General features: G+C 41.0%; 1 protein-coding gene across 5 annotated transcripts in view; it reads left to right on the top strand.

The window, feature by feature from the left end:
- SOX2 (SRY-box transcription factor 2) overlaps positions 1-16,054 on the top strand; it is a 107,492-nt gene extending 91,438 nt beyond the window's left edge. For 2 of the 5 annotated variants that reach the window (XR_014713053.1, XR_014713055.1), the window contains exons 2-4: positions 4,556-4,696; positions 10,931-11,300; positions 12,874-16,053. The gene's annotated coding sequence lies outside the window, so the exon portion shown is untranslated. Of the gene's footprint in view, positions 1-4,555; positions 4,697-10,930; positions 11,301-12,873 lie in introns of all 5 variants that reach the window. The other 3 variants (XR_014713052.1, XR_014713054.1, XR_014713056.1) reach the window with 3 other exon arrangements.
- Positions 16,055-26,456: the final 10,402 nt, after the last annotated feature.

The raw sequence follows: 26,456 nt of genomic DNA, 5'->3' as shown, positions 1-26,456 counted from the left end.
GATGGCTGTACAGGCTGGGGTATACCGTACTTATGGACTCTCCCGTGTGTCAGGGTAGGTCTGATCTCTGTGGGTGAGTAATACATGTATGTAGGACTGACACTCACAAATACTGAAGTCCTTACACATGCCACACTCCCACTGAACGCAGGATAGATAAGCCGTGAATGGAAGTGGGGTGTGCTGGGTGGCTGTATGAATAAACGGTGCATTCGAAGTATTATACAGAATGAAACTATTAAGATAAACTAGATATGGCATAGAACACAACTGTAAACTGTCTATAAATACAAACATAGACTATGTCTATACCCGGTGCACTGGATATTGCCATTATGTTCAAGTATTGTATGGTGGTGTTTGGCTTTCATGACCTCCCCCCAATAGCAAGAATGGTAAAAAAAATTCAGAGACAACCGCAGCAATCTGGCAGCTATTTCCACTCCCCACCTCAGAAAAAAGCGACTCTTTTAATATTGACTTAATACTATTAACAACTTTACAATAATTACTGAACTCTCGGCACTTAAACTTGCACAAGCGGCGCTTTGTTTCTATAAAATAAACTTGGATGTTCAATCGCTCCCTAGCAAACCGGGGATTTGAATTAAAGGCCCATTTGGGACACTTGAGACGACAAAGGGTTACACATAAATAAATGCCACATTTGCCTATTGCAAAAGTTTTCTCTGCCCTTTCTCAGTCACAACAGGGGAGGAAAAAGCCCTCGTTTATTATCTAGCGCTGGGTAGGAACAGCCCCTCCAGAATGTGCCCTTAGCTTTGGCCGGCAGAAGAGGGGCTTTTCTCTCAACAGCAGCCCCCTTTGTTCTCCAGATCTCTTTCCCAATTTCAAGCTTCACTTGCACATCCCAAGTTTGTTTGTTAATGACGCTATTACCATCTGGCTCGTCCTACTTTCCAAAAGATATAAATCTCCCCAGTTTCACTGCCCGCATTACCGTCTAAGTGCCACCATAGCCAGAAGAAAAATATGCTTTCAAGGTTGCAAATTCTCTTGCACAGAATAATGCCCTGGCCCGGCTCGTCTCTTCAGTATTTATAGGTTACACACATTGATGTGTAAGATTCTGATGGGGAAACTGAGGGCTGGGTTTGATGGAATGTCTCCAAATGGAATTCCCCTTACAGCTATACTGGGGGGGGGGGAGAAGGGGGTTAGGAATTGATTTACGTTTTCCTCCATAAACTTAAATGAACCGCTCTTTCTCACCCTCCCCTCCTCCCCTCATGCCAACCTTTAGCAAAGAGTCTGAATGCATCTTGCCACTTTGAAACCGTTATCTTCGGCAAAGAGAGGGACACGAATCTGTGCGCTCAGGAGGCTAAATGTGCTGCCTGGTGTCAACTTGCCCAGCATGGACCCTGTCTCCTTGTTATATGTATATTTGTGCGTGTGTGTGTGTGCGCGCCCTTCCTTCTAACAGGCGTTGTACAGTGAGAAGGAAAGTTTAGTGCAAAGCGATTGCAGATTTGTATGCTTTTTAAGCATAAAGGGCGGGGGAGTGGGGTGGGCTGGGGTGGGTTGGTTTGTGTATAGGCTCCACAATGAATCTATTTATTCGCTGCATCCAGCCTGGGCAGAGTGAATAGGAAAGCGAGAGAAACTCAGCCTTCCAAACGCGTGGGCTTTGTGGAACACAGTCCCCACTGGCAGATTTCAACTAATTTCCCATTCTGTGGGGATCTCCTGCAAAGAGACACACACATGTCCATCATCTCTGTCTTCCCCCAAGTCTTTCCCATCTGTCCCCCGCCAGTATGTAAACTCTGATACTATTAAGTTAAACCGAAGGAGAAGTTTAACCCCAGATCATTGCCTTGCTTGATTGCTGGCAAGATTTTGCGGGGAAACCTCCTATTTAAAATTAAAAAATCTTGTCAAATCACGGAGAAGCAGCTCTTTTAATACGTGAAAGAACCCCAAGGATTTTTCGAGTGATCTAATTGTTATAAATAATTGCCGATGAAAAGCAAACTCAATTATTATGCACTTCTAATAGTGTGACTGCATTAGGGCCAAAACAGTGATTAATTAATATCACACTGGTGTAGCTGTTTTCTAGCAAAAGGCCTCCTCCCCCTCCCCCTTTGCCAAAGCGGATCTGTCCTGCTGGAGTCATGCTTAGCCAGTAAGGGATCTTGTTTATAAATTTATATGACGACCTTTTCTTTGTGACCGTTCTAAAGTTGATATGGACAAATTGCAGAGGTATACAATTTAAGTAGATGCACTTTTAATCACCGATCATTAAAATGGTTATGTTAAATATACTCAATTACATGCATGACTTCACCCTAACAGTACTTCCTATTCTCCCAGCTGCTCACGTATTCCTTAACTATCGTCCGCAGAAGAAACTCGATTATGCTGGATCCATACATTTCTATGGGTTTCATCAGCCTAATTAATGCTTCGGTGTGGTCCATGTGTCTGAATGGGTCCCTTTACTATTACTTTGGTAAGGAGGCAGTGTTGGAATGCAGAGGGTCTTTCTTTCAGATATACCCATGGGGCTCACTCTAGGACGCTAATGGCAAAGGTAGCAAGTGTTGAATAGCAGGCACATGCAGGGGAAAAGAAACCAACGGTGAGGTGCCTGGAAAAGGGACATGGATACTGTAGGTATGACCAACAGGTCAGTGCTGATAATTAAAACGGTTAAAGAAGAGAAGGTAAATGGAAGGCGTCCACAAACTCTAGTGCGCTTCGTGAACACCAGACAACTCAGTTTACGCTCTGATCCTGATGCAAAATGGTATATTCCATACCATGCCAGGGCAATAAATGTGCCCCTGCTAAATCTGTGTGTATTTTCTAAGACTAGTGTGATAAAGTAATATGGAGACACGTCTCAGTTAGGAGTGGATTTTCACTTCTTCTCCCGCAGAGGAAGCTATTTTAAAAAGTTGGATTGATTAGGGTTTCTAATTGCACAAAAAGTCAACGACAGCTTTTAAGACAACTCTGCAATTTAGCGTTTGCTTCCTACCTGTGCGAGCTGACTATTACATGGCTGGTGCTGTATATACATTGCTCAAGATTAGATATTCTTGAACATGAAATACATCGATAATTTTTGGTCACATGCACAGACACCTGTTGTGTCGAAGACCTCAGTGTAAGACTTCCTGATCGGATCCTCGCGAAGGGTGGGAGGAAAAACAAAGATAATTTCTTACCACTCAGTGAATTGCCAACCAATAGGCTGATGAAACAAGGACCTTTCCGCCATTCCTCCTAAATCCTCCCATATTGTACACTGCAGATCATCGTCCTAATTTTGCAGTGTGCCTCGCTGTAGTCTTCATCCTTGCAGTAAAGATTTCAGATCTATAACCAAATTATAACGTAGGAACTTTATGCTTGTCATGCTAATTTAATGACTTTTATAGTAAGTGTATACTTTCTGTCTTTTGAAATGAGCTCTTCAGAACGCTTTGTGTAATGACAGACACTAGAGACATAAGAGACAAATGCACAAGCAGTGGTGGGATAATAATCCGGCAAACACACTGGGCCATTTAACAATAAAATGGAGAAGCAAGTACATTACATCTCAGGATAGATGTGTATCCAGGTCCGGTTTAATTGGTCAAACGCCCCGGATCCAGACTGACCCGGAAAAAAGAAATTATCAAAAGAATGGTCAAAACTACCCGGGAAGGGATTTTTTAAAAAAAATATATGGTATTTCATAAAACCAAATAACCAATCCCCAGAAAGCATTAGATTATTTTTGATCCAGTGCATACAATAGTAATTTAAATTGGTTGGAGCAGCTGTGTAGTTATTTCATCTAAGCATTGACTCGTTCCATTTCCAATGATATAACTATACATGCGTGTCTGAATGAATCTTGGTATGTGTATATATGTCTCCGGATAGACAGATAGATGGATCCCTGTGAGCATTTGTTTTGCTTCTTTATTGTGAGTTGACCAGAATTCTGTCCAAGAGATGATCTTGATAACAAAGCGGGGTAAACCAAAGCTATAGGTGTATTGCAATCTAGGGAACTCACTCATTGCCTATAATTGTAAATAAGGTAAGTTCACACGACGATCGAGTAACGAGAGAACAAGAGGCCTATTTTAATCAGGTGGTTATCTCTCCTTGATGGAGATCAGAGCTCCATCACTCCTGGCCTTCTCATTGTGTCCCCCCTGCTGGAAATGACAGCTCCTTCAGAAATGAGCAACTTGGTCCCTGGATGGGATTTCACCTCTTTTGCAATACACATGTACCAATTGTCATTTTACTGCTACAGCGAATCCTCTAAATGATATAAGTGTATAAACTCGGCCTCATTAAATCCCATTTTTGGACAGCTTGAGGGTTGGAGCGTGTATTACCGTAAACGAGAGGAGACTTAAATTATATCCAAATGGGGATTGAAACATAGTGGTACTTAAGCACACTCCTTGTCTCAGCAACAGTGGTCTGATTTTTTTCCCTCTAGAGTGTTATAATATTACAAACGCAAGTTTCCTCGTGTCAGATCAAACGATCTGACTCCTATTTCTCGATTCAGCCTACAGGTTCCATTGTGGTGGGGACAAACATAAAATAAAGATACGATCAAATACTGTGGCCTGACCAAAGAGAAGTTTATCGTTCCTCTGAGCGAGCTTCCTAATATGAAGTTAAAACCCTTTATATCTGAACACACTAGGTGAGTTACTTTCTTGTGTACATCTATGTATGTATATGTGAGTATATACAGAGATAAGTGTTGGTGTGTGCATAGGCAGTGAACTATGGACAACAGCCAACGGCACTGAACGTTCAATTCCTACACTTCCAACCAATAGCCAGTTAAACATCTCATTTTCAGTGGGAAAATCTTTGCCTACAAAGGTCTGCTTCTTTCATAAATGTATCTTCAAACATTTGTGCTGTTCAATGTTGCGATACAAGGAGATATGGCCGGTGAACATTGAGCGTTCACTATGAATTACATGGATCTCTTGCCCCACGCTAACTAGATCATTATTTCAGAGAGTAACCTTTCACCGATTCTGAAATATTCTCTCGTGTTGCTCTATAATCTAGCACGTCACGATTATCTGTCTGTGTCCTATTAAAATACACTGATATGCATGGTCGAATTAACATATTCTCCCTACTAATGACACTAACAACTATGTGATGACAAGGGCGCAGGAGGTTACGCGGTATATGGGAATACGTTGCATAACAGCAGCCCTATAGAAAGTCAGCCAAAGTTGGCTTTGAAAAGAGGTTTGGATTTTCATCATGTTCAAACTCCTGAAGGATTCGGAGACAGTCTGTGATTTAACCAAGTGTCACCCGCATTGTATTACTGGCCCCTGGGAGATTTGTTGTTTCTTGTCACTCATGGTTTTTCTTTTTAACTCAGTGGTCTGCTGAAGATGGGCAACAGGCGCTGCTATACATTCTTACAGGGCTTTGGGGTTGTTCTGGGTGTAATCGCTGTTTAAATCCCGATGCCCAGGACTGCACCTGAGTTTGATTTGGATCAAAAAGCGTGGAAGCTGCTGGAAAAGTGTTTACTGGTGAAATAACGGCAGCAAGCAAACTGGGCAGGAAGAGCTTGATAAAACATAGTGATGAATCTGTGTGCGAGAGAGTGTGGAGGGGGTGTGTGTGGAGTGGGGGAGTAATGGTAAATTGGCATTTCTGGTCATTCCAGCTCCTCGTTATTGGTTTGCTCCGGTAGACAGCCTCCATCTCTCTGTTTAGATATTCTTCACCGACCCCTAGACGCTCAGACAGCACGTTCCCAAACTTTGAAATGCCAAATCACGTTATTGCTGTAGCAAGAGGCTGCTTTAGGATCTGTGACAGCTGAGTTTTCCCTATCGATTATGTGACACTGCAGTTCATTTACACAGCTCAAAAGCTCAAAGACACGAGAAGCCTCCAGTTTAACAAAAATAAATCCCGCTCTGAAAGTGAACCAACTTTATGTAGTCTTTAAACTGATAGATCAGGACTTAATTCATGGAGACAGAGAGAGCGGGAAGGCGACAGAACCAGTTCCGCTTTCACACTGTCCTTTTATAAACCTTCAGAAATTACCACATTGAAAATCTAGGGAGATTAAGGACTGAAATTTTAATTAGGAATATAGTGTGTTAGGTTGCTATAGCCCTGTAAAAACGTCCAGGGCAAACAACTCTCTCTGTCTCTCTCAGTACGCGTGTGTGCGTGTGAGAGAGAGAGAATTAAAGATTTACACAGAGAGTAACTGTGTGTATGTCCAATACACTTAAAGAGCAACTCTCTATCTATATGATTATCTATATATCGCGGTAGCTACAATGTACACGTAGAATATTAAATATTAGTTTATGTGTATAGTAGCTAGGTACAAGAATTAAAGTGATTCCAATTAAATTAAATTGAAGTTGCGGTACCCACACACAAACGTGGGGGAAGCCCTTATGAGGCCGTCATTTATTAAGACTGATAAATGAGTGACCGGCCTGCATATGCTGCGGGTTCTTTAACGGGGGACTGTCCATCAGAAAAGACAAGCTCCCAGTCCCTGGCTGCCCCCCTCCCTCTGTCCTGGCCGAGGTTTCATTACTTGTTGTTAGGGCCTGAAAACAATAAAGGATGTCGAACTGGGCTTTTATTGATTATTTGTCACCCTGTATTTGTCAGTTTCAATAACTTTTCCCGAAGTTTTACTTACGGGCACTTGAGCTTTCGGATTAGGCCAGCTCTGAGGATTGCACTGAGGAGTAATTATCCGCTGGCCTGCTTCCCTGTAGTCAGAGCAGGGCAGCCAGAGAGAAAAGAGCATTAATGTATAGAAGCATTAATCTGTCCTCAATCACCCTAAAGCAGTGACCATTCCAATGAACAGGGGAGAGCTCCCAAAACCTTGGACGCTGACTCGGGCTCTGGGGATGGGGTACCCCCCGCCCCGCCCCCGGAGATGATTTGGCTTTAGTTAATTTCACTTACAGTTTATTCGCATATACTTTTGTGTCTAAACCTGAAGCGTGTTATTCCGTGCTGCTGCTGTTTGTACCCCTATAGACCTAGCTAATACATCCAAAGTGTGTGTGAGAGAGAGAGAGAGAAAGAGAGGTGCTCAATAGGTGTGTTAAATGGATGTGTGCAAGGATGGGGATGGGTGTGAGAGTCTGGGGAAGTTCAAGACCATTTTAAAGGCCTAGAAATGGACTCCCAAGAGGATGTTTCCAATCGGACAACAAACTTCACGTCCATGTTGTTTGAACTTTCCGATTCGGTTACATCCAATATGTTGCATTAAAAGGCTGCATCGAAGTGTTAACGTGAAAGCAAAATCAGGGGATTTTTAAACTTGTGTTTACGATCAGCCATTCAAAAAAAATCCCATTTCTCTTTCCGGATTTATATTTTATATTACTGCAAGATTGCATCTACTGCTTAAGAAGGTTAAAAAAAATCACTTGGCTCTCGTGATGGAAAGAAATCCCCAGGAGGGAATCAAATAGGGAAGAGGTGTGTTGGAAAAGACCAGCAAACAAATGGGGACTGGGGAGGAATCCTCAGGTGACGCTACCAAATAACACCTGTAACTGGTGCGCAGATCCGTTGTCGGAGCCTAGGAGAAAAGGAGAACTGAATCTGGAAGTTGGTTTACTTCTTGAGGGTCTTTTGCACCCCTCCGTCCACCCCCCCCCTTTTTTTTCTGTACTAGCTTCTAGCACCATCCAGAGCCCAGCAAGAACGAGAATTTAGCTTCTCTAGCGGCTAAAAAGTTGATTATGGACAGAGAGGAAACTTCTTGGATGCCTGAAGTTCTCACCGGGTGATCGAGAAAGGGAGAGAGGGATGCCATACAAGATGCTCACAGAGCTATTTTAGGGAACTTAAAGTCTTTCAAGCGGCCAAACCTTTATGGAAATTGGAGCGAGACAAGACCTTATCTTTGGTCATTTCCCATCTCCAGTAACTTCCATATTGCTCCCATGCGATGCACGCTGTTGCATGCATCGTAAAGCTATACTAATTTGTAACCACACTAAAGGCAAGCGAGCATAATCGTTCCCTGGGCTGGCACGGTGCCTATCGCGTACAGTATACCGTTTGATGTCCTGTATTTCATACCACTGCAAGCTAAGAGACAAGCGAATACAGAGTGCCTTGTTACACAGGATTTAATTACAGCGGAGTGCATTCTCCATGCTGATTAGGAGACAAATCAATCGGGGGCTTATTTGCCACAATGAACCAATAAAAACAATTTATTAGAGCAATAATCTGAGCTCCACATTGTCTAAATATTATTGTTTCAATAGCACGGAGGGGATTTAGACTGAAAAATGTCACCCACCCCATCAGAATCCTCACTCGCTAATGCACCCTGAGATTTTAGCTTCTTCCCAGGGGTTATTTGCTTGTTTGGGGGGCCTTTTACAAAAATGTTGGGTTCCACAATTGCAGGTTCATGTGTCTTGGTTTCTGAATGACCTAGGGTACAAAATGCTGCCCACTTGGTTTTAAAGATTTCCTTATTTCCCATGATTTATATGTGAAATTCCTGGAAGAAGGGAGGCCATAGGAAAGGTCCCCAAGCTACAGACCGAGATAAATGGCTTGTTGTAATATAGTTAGCAAAACATAATGCAAAGTACAGAAAATTCTATAGGGGCTAGGGAAAGACATACATTCCCAGGCTGGAAGGCTCCTGAGCATAAAGTCCGGGATCAGAGATTTTTGAGGGAGTTGGGTGGGAGGAATGCGGGAGATAGAAATTCCATGACCTTCCACCCTACAAATAACATGTCTCCCTTATTCTCTTGACGAATTCCTGCAGTCTGCAAAGTGTTCAGTTAAATCAATGGGAGATTCTGGGCTGCAAGGAAAGCAGGCTTCTTGGCCCAGCTCAAACTGAGAACTGTAGAGTCCCCTATAGTTTAAAGTTGGTGACTCAGGAGACTCTGGCTTTGCTTACAGCCTTCTGGAACTTCAGTCATCTCTGTACTAAACCGGAGAGGACCTCATTTCCTGCACTAGCACTCAATGCTCTGCCAACCACAAGGTCTTTTCATAAGGCTGCCAAGGGTGCCTGGCTGTGGGAAGGACAGTCAGTGTTTATCACCAGGGAATGAGCTGGCATCATAGTCTCCTCTGAGTCACCAACCTGGCTAGCCCTGAGCATGACTTCATAAATCATGCTACCTAACTGAAAGCCACATGTTTACATGTACAGTGCTATTCATCAGGAATGTGAAAAAAAAGAAAGAAAAGATTAAAAAACAAAAACCCAACAGCCCTGTAGCTCTGTTCCTTCTTCTCACTAGTCAATTAATCAATCCGTTGATTGTTACATTGTAGCAGGCACATAAAAACAAAAACTAAATCAAAACCACTAAAAACTAAAAATAAAACCACTCTACACATCTACAATAAAAAATACAAAAATCAGTTAATCAAAGACTGATAATTTCTATAACATATCCTTGGAAATGAATCTTGAGGTGGTGTTTTAATTATTAATTTAAAATTACCTGAAACTATTACAATTAAAAAAATTATGGCGTTTTTGGCATACGAACATTTTGAAGCAGCTGAATCAGGTTCTGAAGGGAAGAAAGAGGATTTGGTTAAAATAGTCCTTTAAATTTCTTGTATTCACTTTTTTTAAAATGTAGGTTACTACACATCTGCCTATTTTCCCCCTAGTGGAGATGAAAAATGAAACTGTGACAAAAGACATTTGAGTTTGTTATATAACTCTATCTTGCTTTTCAAACCAAATCTCCTTCCCTTTCTTTCCACTCATAGAGTCCAAAGGATATCCTGATGTTGAAGAAACCTCTTCAGCTTTACACCCAGTGCCTTATCGCCATCAGAGGTGGAAGGGGACAGTTAAATGAGTGTGTAACAGCTGTAGAGCAACAATTTGAATATTAATATTTTATTTTCTTCAAACAACAACAAAAAAAAGATACTTCAAAACCAGGTGCCAGACAAAACATTAAATTTGCAATCATTAAACCTGTTTAACAGTACTCCAGAAATGAGGAGTAGGGATTTTGATTGACAGTTTGCCACCAGAAGCCCTAAAGTAGGATTTTATTGCAGATATAACATAGTTTACCATTCTTTGCTCCCTTCAGTAAGATTCTGTGTCTGGTGTTGACATCTGAGACATATATTTACATAAAAGCTTCATGTATAATGTGATATTGCTCAGAAAATGGAGAAATGTTAATATTTTTCTTGCTCACTGTTTTATAAATAAAGAACACACTTAGTTTGCTGTTTGCTGTCTTCTCTGACCCTTCAGTATATCATATTTAAAGCATTTTCCCCCAACAAGACATTTTGCTTACCTGGTAAATTTTTAATTGAGAAATAGTTCGTGTGAAAGACATGTTAAATAAATAACATTAACACTGTCTGACAACTTCTCTTAGCACTCCCTAACTAATATTTCATTATAGATTGAATGGATCACGTTTTCTACTTAAGAAACTAAAACAATACATTGTTTAATAGCCAATGATGTTTTAATCAAACAATTGGTTTTCAAAGGGAATAGCAGCCAAAGAGAGACTAGATTCCTCTTTTGATCTTTTTCTCAATTTGTTCTGATATCAATAAGAAATATTGGTAGGTTGAAGACAGATATAAAATGGAAAACAAATGTTATACTTCCACACTAAACCCTTGGGGTATCATTTATGGCATACTGGCTTTGGAAATGCTGCTTATTTGATATGTTGAACATTACTTTTATGCACATTAAAACTTTATTTAGCTTAACTGCCTTCTTGATGAGTTTGACTGTAATAATTAAAGCTAGAGTTGTCCAAGTAAGAAGCAAACAATTAAAACATTTATGTATTTGATTCTTGATAGGCATCTCTACAAGGTAGGTTTTAACATTTTTTTTTTCTTCTTAATTTTTTTTCAGTAAGAAGGATAAGCTTGGAGCGCCCAGTCACCGTGGTAACTGCCAGAAAAATTCTCCTGAAGTTTGAAGAGGTCAGCTAACAGGGTCAACAACTCTGGCCTCTTTCTGAGCTGGGCCTGGCAGGCCCCATCCTGCAGTTGGAGTGGTAGGCCAGGCCTAGCCCTGGGAGGTGGGCCATTCCGGCTCTGATATAAATTTTTTGAGTCAGTTCACGGCCTGGACTCTCCAGGTGGTCTCCAAAATCGATTGTGACCTTCTGACCCTGTCTAACGGAGGCATAGCATCCAACCTAAGTAAGGATTTAGCCAGGAATGACAGCTTTCCACTGAGTGTTATTGGGGACAGTACAAACACTTTTGGAAGCAAGGAGGTAGGTAAGAGGAGTAGAGGTCATTAAAAGCATATTAAAAAACAATTTTTTAAAAAGCTTGTTGGTAAAAAGTTTGTATTAGCATTAAGTACCTCTGTTATAAACCTTTTCAGCAAAGGCCTTTCCCCTCTCCCCAATGCTATTTTATATTAAATATTCTGAATGTTAACATGTGAAAAATAGGCCCTTTGTATATTCCAAAGCAAACCTAGTATTTCCTCTGCATCTGGATTTCAAATATGTAAATAAGGCTGGCTGATTTGTAGCCAAATAGGCACTGTTTATAAAGACTGGATATTTTCTTAACACCACAGAAACAGCAGGTTGTTTATTTAAGGAAGTAACTTCTTTAATATGGGCGGCCTTTTTAGATTCAAAATAATCTTAATAGATGCAATTTTTTATTTAAAGAAGGAAATTAAATAACATGCAAAAATAGCCTGTAATAAAGGCCTGCTGGTTTCACAGGCTATGTCCTTTGCTGTTTTGTAAAACAAATAGCCAAGCCACAAATCTGGTTACATATGAATTCTAACAATGCTGAGATCATACCTATACACAAGAAGAAATATTCTTGAAGACTGGAAGAAATGCAGAATTTTCTTGGGGCTATTACTGTGCAGAGGTAACAAAGTATATAATCCTGAGCGGCTCAGCAAGTAGCTTTTTGCTTTGGGTTCCTACTGAGACTGTCCTATTTTATTACTATTTTAAGGAACCCATTCTGCACCCCTTACTCACTTGAGTAATCCTTATTCATTTGCATAAGTGGGACTATGTGGAATAGGAAAAGTACAGTTACCAAGTCGAACAATGTTCTTAAAATTTCATACGTGACCTTAACACTGCTGTGAGGAAAGTAAATTGTGTAACTATTTTGTCCCATTCTCAGGAAAAATTAAATAAACTCACCCCAGCAGGAATATTTTTCCAAATCATTCTTGCTATGCCTAGTAACTAAGAGCAAGTTTCCAATATTCTTGCTCACGTTCGGTTAGTACCTTACCCCTTGAGTGGCCCCATTGAAGCCACTGGAGATGCCAAAAGAGTGAGATATTAAATGCAAGTAAGAGTTGCAGAGTCTGGCCCAAAGGCTCAGTTCTGAGACTGGTTCTCTCAACAAATAGTGCTTTACTTTGCAAATGCTCCCTTTGGTTACTATGGCTCAGATTCCGTTGCCTTTACTCACATTAAATAGTACCTTACTCTGCAAATAGTTCCATTGAAATCAGTGTAGGGTGACCAGATAGCAACTGTGAAAAAACAGGATGGGGGTGGGGCGTAATAGGTGCCTGTATAAGAAAAAGTCCCAAAAAACCAGACTGTCCCTATAAAAACGGGACATCTGGTCACCCTAAATCAGTGGAACATTTGTGGAATAAGATATTAATCAATCTGCATAAGGGTGGCAGAATCTGGCCCAGTTGGGCTTGGTGTGGAGTAAGATACTACTTAGGGTGAGTAAAGGAGGCAGAGCTGGGCCCCAAATAAGCTAGGGCCTGATCCTGCGCCTGTTGAAGTCTGCCGTAAATGCTCTCATGGTGAATGCTAACCACACATTTTTTTAAAACAGGGCTACAGCAAAAACAACTTAATGACATGAGAAGGCCCACTGACTTCAGAGGGACTCCTTGTGGGAACAAGACTGGCAGAATCTGGCTCATACTCTGCAATGAGGACTAGTGCCTTTGCTTGGTTTACAGAAAACATATTTAAAAATGAGAGTTATGAGCAGTCAAATGATTTTTAGCAGAGCTTACTATATCCTCATCTCCTTTGTGGCATGATTCTACATTTTCCCCGTCCCGCCTAACAAGCACATCGGTCTGCATGATGGAGAATGTAAGTATTTCCCTGGGACACAGATCAAAATTCTCCCATCCCCTGCCCCAGCCTTACCATCAAGAACAGGCAAAAATAATTGGCACAGGAAATAAATGAGTGAATACCAAGATCTTTGGTTCTCTGCAATTTTACTTGCATTTTAGAATAACCTGAAAAATTGGACATTTCCTTAAAACAAAATCGAGCTGGGGCCTGATTATCGTCTGTCTGTTCACGTCATGCAGTCATGTGCACCTGAGCAAAGTGGATATAAAATGCACAGATACAAATGAAAACACAGGAAGTGGAGAAAATAGCCCTTTATCTTTTTCCATAGTGAAGATTCAGCCATCATGCATACAAATAATAGATATTCTCCAACCAAATATTAGCAGCAGCAAAGGTGAGAATTTCTAACCTCCTTCATGCCATTTACTTCAGTGCGATGTGAACTTCAAAACACAATGGATCCATTGCAATAGTTTATTAAGTATAGGCTATTCCTTTACACTTTATTTAATTAAAAAAGCAAGGGAATTATATACACAAACAGGCTTAATGAAAGGTTAAGGATGAACAGTCAAAAACACCAAGAGAGACAAGGAGGGGGAGATAATATCTTTTATTGGACCAACTTCCGTCGGTGAAAGAGACAAGGTTTTGACCTGCAGAAGAGGTCTATGTAGTTCAAAAGTTTGTCTCTTTCACCAAGAGAAGTGGGTCTAGGAAAATATATTCCTTCACCCACCTTGTGTGTCTACTATCCAGGGACCAACACAGCTATAGAAACACTGCAAAATCACCAGGGGCAGGATTGTGGCATTTAACCATAGCATTTAGTATGGGCTGGTAAAGAGCTGCACTGCCCTGGGGGAACCACTAGAGGCAGCATGTCTCCCAGAGATGGCTGCGCTCAGGGAAGCATCATGGAAGGGGTGCCACAGTGTCTTCTCCGCACTCCCCCTATATCTTTGGCGCATGGTTGGCCAGCTTTGCTGACTGGCATGTAGGGGGTAGGCAGAGCCACGGTGCCCCACCTACTCCCTGCCCTTCCCCACCTCATTTTGGGTTGGCTCTAGCATGGGTTATATCAGGTAGTGGCAGCCTCCACACAGGAGCTACAGTTCAGGCTGGCCCTTCTGCAGGTGCCCCGAATAGTGGGAGGTTCGGTACTCCTCCCTACCCACTGTGCTACATTTAAGAGCCTGCTACCATCTAGCCCAGAGTCAGGAAACACAGAAGTTAAGGTTCCAACAAGCAACATTAACTTGGCTATGTCTCACATTGGAAGTATTTTCTATTTCTGGTTGTGGTTAGATGTGCAATTTAATGTTCTGTTTATGTTGTCAAAGGTATACCATGGAGTAGCCACTGTGTACAACCTAACCCACTGACACGGCCCTTGAAACTTTAACTTCTGTTTTTCTTGATGGTTTGTGATTTAGCTGTGTATCCTGATGGTGCATAACCTAGTTTATTGCATATAAGATTATAAAGGATGTGTTACCCTCTGCAACTAGTTGGAGAGTTTCAGTCAGAGAGGTTTCAGAGTAGCAGCCGTGTTAGTCTGTATCCGCAAAAAGAAAAGGAGGACTTGTGGCACCTTAGAGACTAACCAATTTATTTGACCATAAGCATCTGATGAAGTGAGTCAGAGAGGGCATGTCATATAATCTTAGCCCTCATTTGAATTATAGCCATTATACACACACTTTCTAATGCAAAGCTTCATGTGCTGTTTCACCATTATGTTAAATCCGGATCAGGAAACAAACTTTACAATCCCCATTATAATGTAACACAAGTAAATTATGCCTTGGGCATAATACAATGGAAGTATAGATTATTTTAGATATATAAAAGTTCTACTTAAGTTGAGGTTAGTGGTTTAATTACAGGATTTTTTTTTAAAATTGCTGTTAATAAAGACAGCCAGTGTTTCCTCCCCCTTTGATTTACCTCCAGTTCAACCATACTCAGTACCCCTTTTCTGGCATTCACAGCAACATGGGTGGGTTGGCAGGATCTTATAGGCATTTCCATCTTCCCAGCACTGATATTTTTTCCTGGATTGTAGCACCAACTCCACAGTGTGCCATTGTTTGGAATCTTTCAGTGACTCTTCTTCTCCCAACCTGAAACCTGCCCCAGACCCATATTTCTTCATTACAGTTTTTCAAAACAATTATAGAAACACTGATTGCAGTAAGAGGCAGTGTGAGCCAGTGATTAGATCAGATGGTGGAGAGTCAAGAGAAATGGGTGGTGTTCCACATTCTGCCTCTGATTTCCTGTTTCACCTTGGGTTTGGCCTTGGGCAAGTTACTTAACTGCTCCGTGACTCAGTTTCCCTATCTGTAAAATGGGAATAATAATGCTCACCTGTATAAAGTGCTTTGAGATCATTGAATAAAAGGTGCTGTGTAAGAGGAAACTCATTCTATTATTATCTTGTTAGAACTAAATCAACCTAAGTGTCCCCTCTACTTTATTTTAGTTCTTGAGACACATTGTTAGTCTTTTAGGGTTAGGACACCACTTCTTCCATACAGATATTGTCATCTGGCTTTTTGTTTCCCTTGTATTCACATCATATAAGGCAGTGCAGATATTCTCCCTTCCCCCTTCACACCAGCTTTGTTTAAACAAAACTACAAAGCGATTGATGATGCATGTTCTCAAGGGCCCAATAACCTTTGTATATACCAAGCAGCGTGCCACTTTTATAATGGTAGCTAGCAAGCTAATACACCTCCAAATTGTATTATTTATGTTCCTAGTAATCTAATTGTTGGTTAGCAATTTCTCTTGCTGTTTAGTTGCTCTTGCACAGTCTTGTAGTTTCTAGTTATGTAACAAATCTCATTTTGTGACTATGTGAATTTAACAGTTGTCATTGTCAACAGAGGTTGTGTGTGTGGGGTTTTTTTTTTTGGCAAGCTGGCATTACTCATCAGTCTCATGGCAGTTTTGTTTGAAAAATGCCTGTGTTAGAAAAAGTGGATTTATCAGCTCAGCACTGTATGGTGCTAGCATGCAGCACAACAAAAGACAAGTACTCATTTCAGTAGTGCTTGCAGCATTTCATGGGGCCCCCAAATAGGCTGAACAAGGCTTCTCTGGCAACGAAAACCAAATACAGTGGGAAACTGTTAAAGTGGTAGTGTTGCTTCCTGGCAAATTTGATTCTAGTTCCTTTCTTAATTTGCTACTGCTTTACGTTTTGAAAAAGATTGTTTTATTAAGAAATTCACTGCCTAGAAAAAAAGAGACGCAACGGAAAACGTGACTTTTCTTTTCATCTCTTGATGCCCAAATTAAACGATGAAACTGTCCTTTGGAGAGTGGTTCTGTCATACAAGAAATAATACAATACTCGCTGTTCTTTTAAATAGTATTGTTTCAAGTGAATTATAGTGCAGTATTTCAAGGAGATCCTATTTCTTTGTAGATTTTAAACTGTTCATTATCAAAAATGATCTTTTGTGGCTGCATTTTCTTTTGCAGCTGGCAGTTTAGATTATGAAGACAGTGGATAAGAATCCTAGTAAACTCTGATCTCATAACTGAAAGTGTCACCGGTGGGTCAAACTAAAGAAACATTCTCTTATGTTACAAATAACTTGGATTATTAAAACGTAGTATTACTTTTAAAAATATTTATTGCAAATATTTTAAAAATATTTACTTTTAAATATTTAAATAAATATAGTATTACTTTTAAAAATATTTATTATTGTAAATATTTTAAAAATATTTACTTTTTGCATTGCTCTCTGTTTGGGCACTGGAAATAGTCTAGTGAATTTCAGTTTTTTATCATGACATTTTAGTCAATTTCTTTTTCAGGTTCTCATGCACAAGCACAGTGCTACAGGATCTGCGTTACAAACACTAAAGTGGAATGTTTGCTTCAGAAAACAGTTTCCATTGGATTTAAAAGAGAAATAACTGCACTTAATCTTACATTTTGCAAAAGCTTCAGTTTTACAAAATGCAAGTTCTGGACTAGCTTTGATCTTCCATTGTCCCTTATATATAGAAGCGCAATCAATTTACTACTCTATCTATACTTCAGGTTCTCAGGTAGAAGTCAGAGTGGCAAAAACAGGAATCGTTTTAGGGGCTTAGGAATCGTGATAAAAATATTCATTTTTGAAAAAATGGCACCTAATTTACCCCCATCAAAATATGAACATTTCACCTTAACTCTGATCCAGATATGTGCACACATGCTCACCAACGCACACACTGTTTTGAATGCACAACAGATAAATGCATACACAGATGTAGTTCTACAAATAATTACTTATTCTGTGTACATAAGCATGCTTGGATGTGTAATTGTCTGTGTGCGTTCCTACACACTGGGGCAAGTTATGGCTGCCTCTGTGTGGGTGTGCTGGGAGCACAGAGGTGCAGTCGGGAGATCCCCATCTTATCCTCCGGCACGCTCATGAAAGAAGCAGCCATCATGTAACTTTCCACTTCCTGAGTTCATAGGGTGAGGGCAACCACCTTCAGCAGTGTTACTGAGCATGCTCAGTCTGTGTGCACCTGCTCAGTACAAGCCAAACAGCAAATCTGGGGGGGATATGTGACCCTACATCCCCTCCCTCCACACACACACCTGTTGCCTCAGAGTCAGGTGTTTGCATTTCTACAAGGAACACAGGAAGCAGGATTCTTGAAGACAATATCCTAAGTGGCTTATGAGCAGATAGGAGACCCTTGATCATCAGTCATATTGGGGATACCGTATTAGCGTGACAAAGTTGCATTTTGGGGACGTACACACTATTGTTTCCCTGTAACGATATATTGCAACAACGATGTTTACAGGTTCCTCCTCCTCTGGCTAAAAGTGGGATTTGGCAGAACCCTCTAATGATGATTTAGCATATGAGCGCAGACCTAGGAATCAGATCTCCTGAGTTCTAATCCTATACTTGACCCACTCTTTGCCCTTGCTGCACTGACCTTCACTGCCTCCTTCTGTAAAACAGGGATAATAATGCTCACCTACTACACCAGGTTGTTATGATGATTAGTTAATAATTGGAAATCACTTTACAATAATACTTTTAATTCTAAGGCATCCCTGCCCCGTGTCAAAGCTCTCAGAGCAAGGCACAGCAGACTAATATAATATCAGAGAGAAGTCAAAAGACCACTCTGTAAGAATATAAAAACAGGAAGGGCTGAAAAAAGTGGGGGTAAAGACAGGGTAAAGGGGTGGGAATGGCTATTAATATAAATGTGATTGGAACATAATGAAATGGAGATGGCAATAGCATGGCAAAGTTGTGATCCTTGCCTGACTTAAATAATGGTGGGAAGTAAAAGCCATGGCGTCTGAGCACAGATTTCCTTAAGCCTTGGCCTGGTGGGTGAGGTCTTGAACATAGCCAGGGCCTGATCCATTAAGGGCTTTAAAAAGCAAACCACCCCCACCCCTTTGACAGGCAGCCTCGGTGAGCATAAGATGATCATGGTTGCTCTAGCCGGGCTGTAGCTGAACAAGTTACACTGAAGAAGCCCTACTAGGAGGGAATTACAACAATTGAGCTTCGGGACCTGAAGGATGTGTTGCTTTTGAAGGAGCATATTTGAAAAGGCACAGCACCATGTAAGTGCTAGTTGTTCTTATTACATCCGTGCTCTACCCCTACACATCTAGAAAGATTTGGGTTTAGGAATAATTTTACTTTTTTTTTAGTCTGGCTATATGGTTGAGTTAGACTGGGACAGATCCATTTAGCTTAACTGGAGCTTTGCAGGGGTTCTTTGGGATGGAGGAGACTGTCATATGTCTCTTCAAAGCTCTGCTGGTCAAACCATTCATAGAATCATAGAATATCTCAGGATTGGAAGGGACCTCAGGAGGTCATCTAGTCCAACCCCTTGCTCAAAGCAGGACCAATCCCCAATTTTTGGCCCCAATCCCTAAATGGCCCCCTCAAGGATTGAGCTCACATCCCTGGGTTTAGCAGGCCAATGCTCAAACCACTGAGCTATCCCTCCCCTCATTCAGTAATATTGTTGGCAGCAAAGCAAGTTGTTTGCTTGTCTTTCCATTCAATTGTGAGCTATGTAAGTGGGGTGCTTAACCAGCTAGAACATGTGGCTTTTGGGGGCACAGCCACTTTCTTCTCCAGTTTTGGCAAGCCTCACAAATGTGAACTTCCCGACTCTAAATATGGCTATTTCCCCCAGCTCTGCTCTTTCCGTACTCTTGTGGCCACCTGCACGACGCTTCAGAGAATCATTTTAGCCTCACCTCATTATTACACCTGCAGCGATCAACTCACTTGCGGGGTCCCAGAGCCCAGGCGCCAGCCCAGGCCTGGACATCTACAGTGCAATGTTACAGCTCTTCAGCCCAAACCCTGCAAGCCCAAGTCCACTCTCGTGGGCCAGCTGCAGGAATGTTCCTGCAGTGTAGACATACCCTTAAGGGCCCAGTCCAGCAAACCCTTACTGCTGGGCACAGTGCACACTACCATGGCACAGGACTGAGGAATGGTGGTTTGTGCCTCCCCTCATCAGGAGCTAGAGAGGCCAGTTTGGCCCTCAGCACATGCTAAGGCAGCCCTAAGTCACACCTTCGCTAAGATGACCATTACGGGCCACTGTAGGGGGTATAGAGTTTCTGAAGTACAGGTCCACCCTGGCCATGTCATCCATCCACCTCCATACTGCCCAGGGTTCCTATAGATGCAATGCAGAACTGGGGGTGACAGCTCTGCACCAGGCATAGGCTTCCTATACTGGGTGTGTGGGGGGGTGTTAGTAAGTTATGCCTGCTCTTTGGTCCTTTTGTGCCAGGCTAGCGCAAAGGGGCTGCAACACCAATACTGACTCAGCTCCTATGCCTGGCCGTAAATATTTTCAGGATCAGGCCCTTAAATCCTACTCCACTGTAAAATCCCTTAGATGTGTGCAGATTACCTTACACCCAGGCTGCAGCAATCCAGCTCTCCACCAGCTTGCTCCTGCGGCAGAGTGGCGAATCATTTCAATTTCCACTCTGCCGTGTGTCCCCGCTCACTCTCACTCGTTCCTCATGAGTTATGATAACATATAAGCAGCTTACAGAATTCTTATCAGAATCAGTAGAACACAATGCAACACTTAACTCTTAATGACAGCCACCTCTGACTGTGAATGACATGTCATAAATTATGTTTGAACTAGATTTTTCAGTGGCAGATATTCACCGTGCCACCCAGTCAGCCCTATAAAGTTGCACTTGTGGCCTTAATCCCCCTTGGATGAGTGCCCTGCTTTCTCCACTTTCCATCACTCGGGTACTTCAGTATTTTTGAACAAGTGAACAATCTTTGTTTCTGTACCTTATTAGGCCAAAGACCATAGCAGCGAGCGATGGCATCAGCAGGCCCTGCAGGCAGGATTCTCTGCAGACCCAGCCAACCTCCAACAAACCCCTTTTTATCCTCCTGTTTCTAGGAAGAATTATGATGGCGGAGCCCTGCTGTTGATCAGTCAAATCTGTGGTAGGCCTAGAGATAAGTCCTGTAAGCGTGGTGTACTGTAAAACAGCGGCTCCCATTCATTAGTAGCTTGTGTGTAATAAACCACCAAAAAGGGGGGGAGGGGGAGAGCAGCTGCAGTGTGCAGGAGCAAACAACACAATTCATTCTTAGGAGCCAAAACTTTCCAATTTGCTGCTGGGCAGCCAGGCACATTGAAATTCTTTCTGATAATACACTACTGCCCTCAGTGTCTGCTTCTTGATTTTTCCCTAGTTTTGCTTTCTGGAGGTTCTGAGGTCTGGGACAGTTTCACTTTGAACCAAAAATGTAGACACTAGCTGAATAGGGAAAGAAAAGCAGCCACTCAGCGACTGTAGACTCCAGCATAAGAATGTGGTGGGTTCTGAAAGAAGTTGGCCTGCTGTGGAATGGCCGTTACACATATCTAAAGGAGCAGCGGGTAAACAAAGTGTCACATGGACTGCAAGGAGACAGAGAAATGTAATGGAACTATACTTTACTTAAACATGAGGGGTAAGAGAATAGCATATTTGTGAGCGTTCAAAAGGATGTTTATGGATGTACAGCTGGCTAGAAGATTTAAAAAGTGTTTTATTAGTAAAAAAAAAAAAACCTGCCCAAAACAGAAAAAATTATGGCAAAGTTATTTGGATTTTTTCTTCTATTTTTAATCTCTAATAAATATCTAATTTCATCATTATCTTCCCTTTTAAAAATGTATATACGCACACGTTTAAGATGGGTCTAATAAGTGGAATTTATAGCACTGCATATATTAGGAGCTGGCCAATTAGTGGAGAAAATATACTCATGACTATTTTGGCATATTAGTCGCTGTATTTGGATTTGCCATGTTCACCCCCTTGATGTGTTTGCTTTTGATCACGGAAAATGAATTTCAGGCCTGGAACAAAAATGATTGTTACTTATTTGTATTGTGGAGCCCCAGTCATGGATCCAGACCCTGTTATGCCAAGTGCTGTTGTGTTCTGACTAAATGAAATTCATTTTGGACAAAAACATGTCCCAATCAACTAGCCACCAAAGGACTGCTGGATCTCTCTAGGAAACCACCAAGATCTGCCTTTAGTGGAAGTGCCTGGTTGAGACAATGGTGCCCATGGTAGGACTGGCACCTGCATAGATCCTAAAAAGTATCTTTTTAGCACAGAGGCCCATTTCTTTCTTCTCTGCTATCAGCACCAATGACCGGTAAAGGAATAGAATTACATTAATTTTGTGCTTACTGAGCACAGAGGAAGAGAATTGCTGAAATATTCCCAGGACTTCTGGCTAGAGTCCTGTCAAGGGGGGCATTTCTGGGCATCTGACTGCTCTCTTCCCAACTAGAACCGCAAACGTATGCATACATGCTGTAATGACTGTGTCTATATCAATGCAAATGTGCTGTCTGCGTAACCGAGGTGAATGATAACGGATAAACGGAAAACTGGACATTCCAAAAGCGTTCATATATTTCACATGAAATAATGTTGTAACATTGGACACTAATTAACACAAACAAATCACTCCATTGACGGACTTAGTCCACTGGCCAGAGCCCTGACCCAAGGCTGCAAGCACACACCCATACCACAATTACTAATTTGTTAGTGACAATGATGGTGACAAATGGTTCTTGGTTACCAAATATCTGAGCCCAGTAAATTGACTGAATACTCTAGATAGATATGACACCATGGGAGGGACCATGTTCCCTCAAACCTAGATGAGAGTCCAGGCGCACACACTGTTAAATAAGTCAGACAAAGTTATGTGGCCACTCGCCTTGCAGTTGGAACTACAAAATAACCCCCTGACCACAGTACTGGAACAGGGGGCAATTAAATAAGATAGAAAAGGCTCCCCCAATGCTGGAAAGTAAAGGAAGTAAATAATAATAATTTGCTTAAACAATAAACACTCAAATCTTAAGAGACATTCAACATCTGAATTCTCGTGGAAACTATTTACTATTTTAGTAGTTTTAAAGCACTGTGTTAGCAGGGCAGTGTTTCAACTAATATTTGATTACAGTAAACTTTAAGGACCTGATTCTCCTCTTACACTTATTTTACCCCAGTAAAGCTGCTGACTTCATTGGTTTCAGAGTAACAGCCGTGTTAGTCTGTATTCGCAAAAAGAAAAGGAGGACTTGTGGCACCTTAGAGACTAACCAATTTATTTGAGCATGAGCTTTCGTAAGCTACAGCTCATTCGATGAAGTGAGCTGTAGCTCACGAAAGCTGATGCTCAAATAAATTGGTTAGTTTCTAAGGTGCCACAAGTACTCCTTGACTTCATTGGGATACTCCTGATTTATACCAGTGAAAGTGAGAGGAGAATCAGGGTTTGAAGATATTTTTAACCCTTGGCTGGCATTCCATCTCAGATTGAATCATTAACAATGACTCTTAACGGATGATCTAATTGAGTGTTTCGTGCCAACAAAAATCTCTTCTGTAACCTTTTTTAAAGTAAAGAAATTCAGATGTGAGACATGAAAGGTAAAATAATGTGGAGGCTGATAATCAGAATTTTTAAAATGGGCAGAAAGATTATCAGAGGGTTATATTTTCTTTTTGTCAATCAATTACAAACTATCCGATGGAAAACGTTATGAATAGTAAATCACATTCTCTTTTGTCCTCTCTTAAATGTAGGAAGTAATTTGACAACAGAAGCAACGCAATACATGTGTGTGGACTATAGCTGGTGTCTGCACTTTCAGATTAAAGTTTTAATGGTGGATGGTTTAATGTTAACACAAACTCTACATGTATAATGGGGATGTATTTATTTTTTTTAGCATGGCCTGTTGCTTATTTCATGAATCCCTCTTTCACCGCCTGAGCAAGTGTGAGGCATTGTGCTGTCAGCACTGTCCTTATTCCCTGAAGCCCCCCACTGTCTGTCACTATAGGGATGGAATATTGTAAATTCCAGGAGCTATTTTCTCACTGCCAACCTGGGGCCAAGCTGACCTTAGTGGGAGCTGGGGTGACATTCAGGATCGGGCTCTTTGTATCAGGAGGGGTCAGATGCATTAGAGTGGAAGGCATTCCAATGGTTCTGAAATTCCTGCAGGTGCTTAAAATGCAAAGGGTCCTTTCACAGCTTCACATCTGCCTCTGTCATGTGCATTTGAGCATGTGACCATAGGGTTTGTTTGTTTGGCTGACTGACATGTAGTGACCAGAACTGCTGATAGTAGGTCTCCAACAAAATAGTTTTGCTGGTCAGAGTTCACTGGAATATAACCAATCTGTACTGCTTGTGACATTTCTCTGGCCTCTGGAAAATAGTGCGTAATGATAATAAGGTTGCTTATAAATGTGTATTTAATTTGCTTTCAAACTTGACAAGCTCTTTGTAGAAGAAAACATTGACGGTGTGCAAATGACACATTTGACTCACCAGATAGTCACAACTGCCCAAAACTGGGACTCCAGTCTTCCAGCTCTTATTCCATGGGACAATTGGGCTACGCAAGGATTACTCACATGAGTGAGGGTGAGCAGGATCGCACCCTGTGTTTGTAATCCTGATAATGTCTTTTAAATATCAGAAAGAAAATTGTCAGAACTTCCACCAATCTGAATATTAGGGCATAATGGGAAAAAAAAGAAAGACAAAAGAGCCCCACACTTGTTACCTAGTGGTGATCAAACTAATAATTGAAAATAATGAAGAATGGTACAAAAAGATCTTTCATTCCCATTTGCCTCATTTTGCCTTCTGTGCAAATTACAAGACTATTATATTCAGAAAAGTGCAACTTTTCCGAATTTCTACAGTCATACATTCCAATCCTCTTCTGAGCGAATCAACAACTTTATAAACTGCGTTTGACACGGCTGCTACTCTGAAACTTGACTTTTTAAAGCGTCTGTACTTTTTCTGATCTTGTTTTATTTGTAAATCTGTATCTTCTCTGTTTTCATGTTGTAAAGGACTAAAGAAAGATACTCTCAGAATAACTGTGGCATTTGTTCTTGCTGAGGTGTTCTCAAAAATGGATCAAATAATATTAAAAAGATTTTCTTTTATTAGTCTTTTTGTGTTTTAATGAAATTGATAGATTTGTATATGGAGCCTGCTCCTGTATTCCTGTCAATGGCAGTTTTCCCTGATTAAGAAGAGCAGGATCAGGACTTTTGACCTAATCAGTTCCTCATGTTTCGTTTTTCTGTACACCCACTGTTAGCCCAATGCTCTTCCCACCACATAGCCTTGTCTTTGAGCTGCTGTTCCCCCCGCCCCCCTCCCCGCAGTTAGGTGCCCTGCTATACATGTACTCTTACCCTTAGATAGACCGTACATTCCAAAACATTTTAGTGATTCATGCCTGGCTCAAATACAAGGGAGAGAAAAACTGTTTATTTCAGAGGATGCATATAAACGATACCCTAGCAACAGTTTATTTGAAGAGAAAACTAAAGTTCTTATGCCAGCATTTCCAAATTGGCCTTCAAAATGATGTGCAAAATTTGGACAATGAAGACATTGCAAGTATACTTTTGAAGCTCAAGTCCTCATACGTGCAAAACAATAATGGGTGTGCCTGTGCAAACGGGGTCATTAGCCACCTAATTTTGGACACACAGCTTCACTTCGAGCTTTTTGCATACACAAAAACTTGGTGCACAAAATTGCTGGGATAATTTTATCATCCAGGTTGAGGCCATTTTGTAAGTTGTGTCTCTTCCTTTTGCTTACATGTCTGGTGCAGAACACTAAGGGACAGATGCTAGGCTGGTGTATATTGTCATTGTCATATTCATTGTCACTGAAGTAAAAACATTTAATTTTGATCAAAACACAATATAATATACAATACAAAATATATCTAAATATTACATTTAATTGCTATCCTTTATTGTGTAGCATAATGTACCATTAAAAAATGAAATTAAACAAACCAAAGTTGAAATGAAATGATTTTACCTTACCAAAATGAACCATTTTGACATTTTCAAAACGAGAAAGTCTAAATGATTTGTTTTGACACTTTGGCTTGGAAAATTTTGTCAAAATTTACACATTCCTGCTAAATGTTTCGATTTCAATTAAATTACATTTTCAAATGGAAACCTGTTCTGCCAACAAAATTTCAACCGGCTCTAATTAGAACTATGATTAAAAACCATGTTTCAGCCCCAGTTCAAGGAGTTCTAGTCTGGAATATTTTTCAAGGGACACAGAGAAGTTTGTTGGAGTTGTGGGATTTTTTACCTATTGCTACGAGTGACACTTAGGCTCACTGAAAGTGAGAGATTAGAGAAAAACTCTCTTTCTGTTTTTACGTTGCTTAACTTGTGCACTCACTTGACTTACTTTTTCCAGTTTGTGGGGATTTAACCACATAGCAACACAGGAAGAGAAGAGAAAACAATTCTCTCTCTCTCTCTCTCTCTCTCTCTCTCTCTTTCACTCTCACACACACACAGAAAAACCCGATTCTATAACAATAAAAATTGGCAGGAGAAACTCAGGGAAGTAGTTTTCAGCTCCTTTTGTGAAACTGACTAGATTTCAGTGTCTCTTTAAAATAATTATAAGACCATCTACAGCTGCCAGCAAAACTGTGTTATAAACTGGTTTGGGAGAAACTGTTTTAAACACAGCTGTGAGACCAGTATAGGTAGGTCCTCAGTGTTTGTTGCAAAGAGAAGTCAAGTTCCGTTTTTAGATCTTATCACTGACAGTCAGACCTCAGTTTCCTAGGAGAAATATAGCCTTAAAAATGTTACCTACTTTCCTGACTTTTCTAAACAATTCAGATTAGTGACTATTGGAAGCTTTGGCCAGGGAG

This window comes from Lepidochelys olivacea (genome assembly GCF_965140295.1).
Source record: "Lepidochelys olivacea isolate rLepOli2 genome assembly, chromosome: 9".
NCBI classification, from domain to species: Eukaryota; Metazoa; Chordata; order Testudines; family Cheloniidae; genus Lepidochelys; species Lepidochelys olivacea.
The sequence above is the reverse complement of the archived record's forward strand: the minus strand, read 5'-3'. Positions and strand labels throughout refer to the sequence as shown.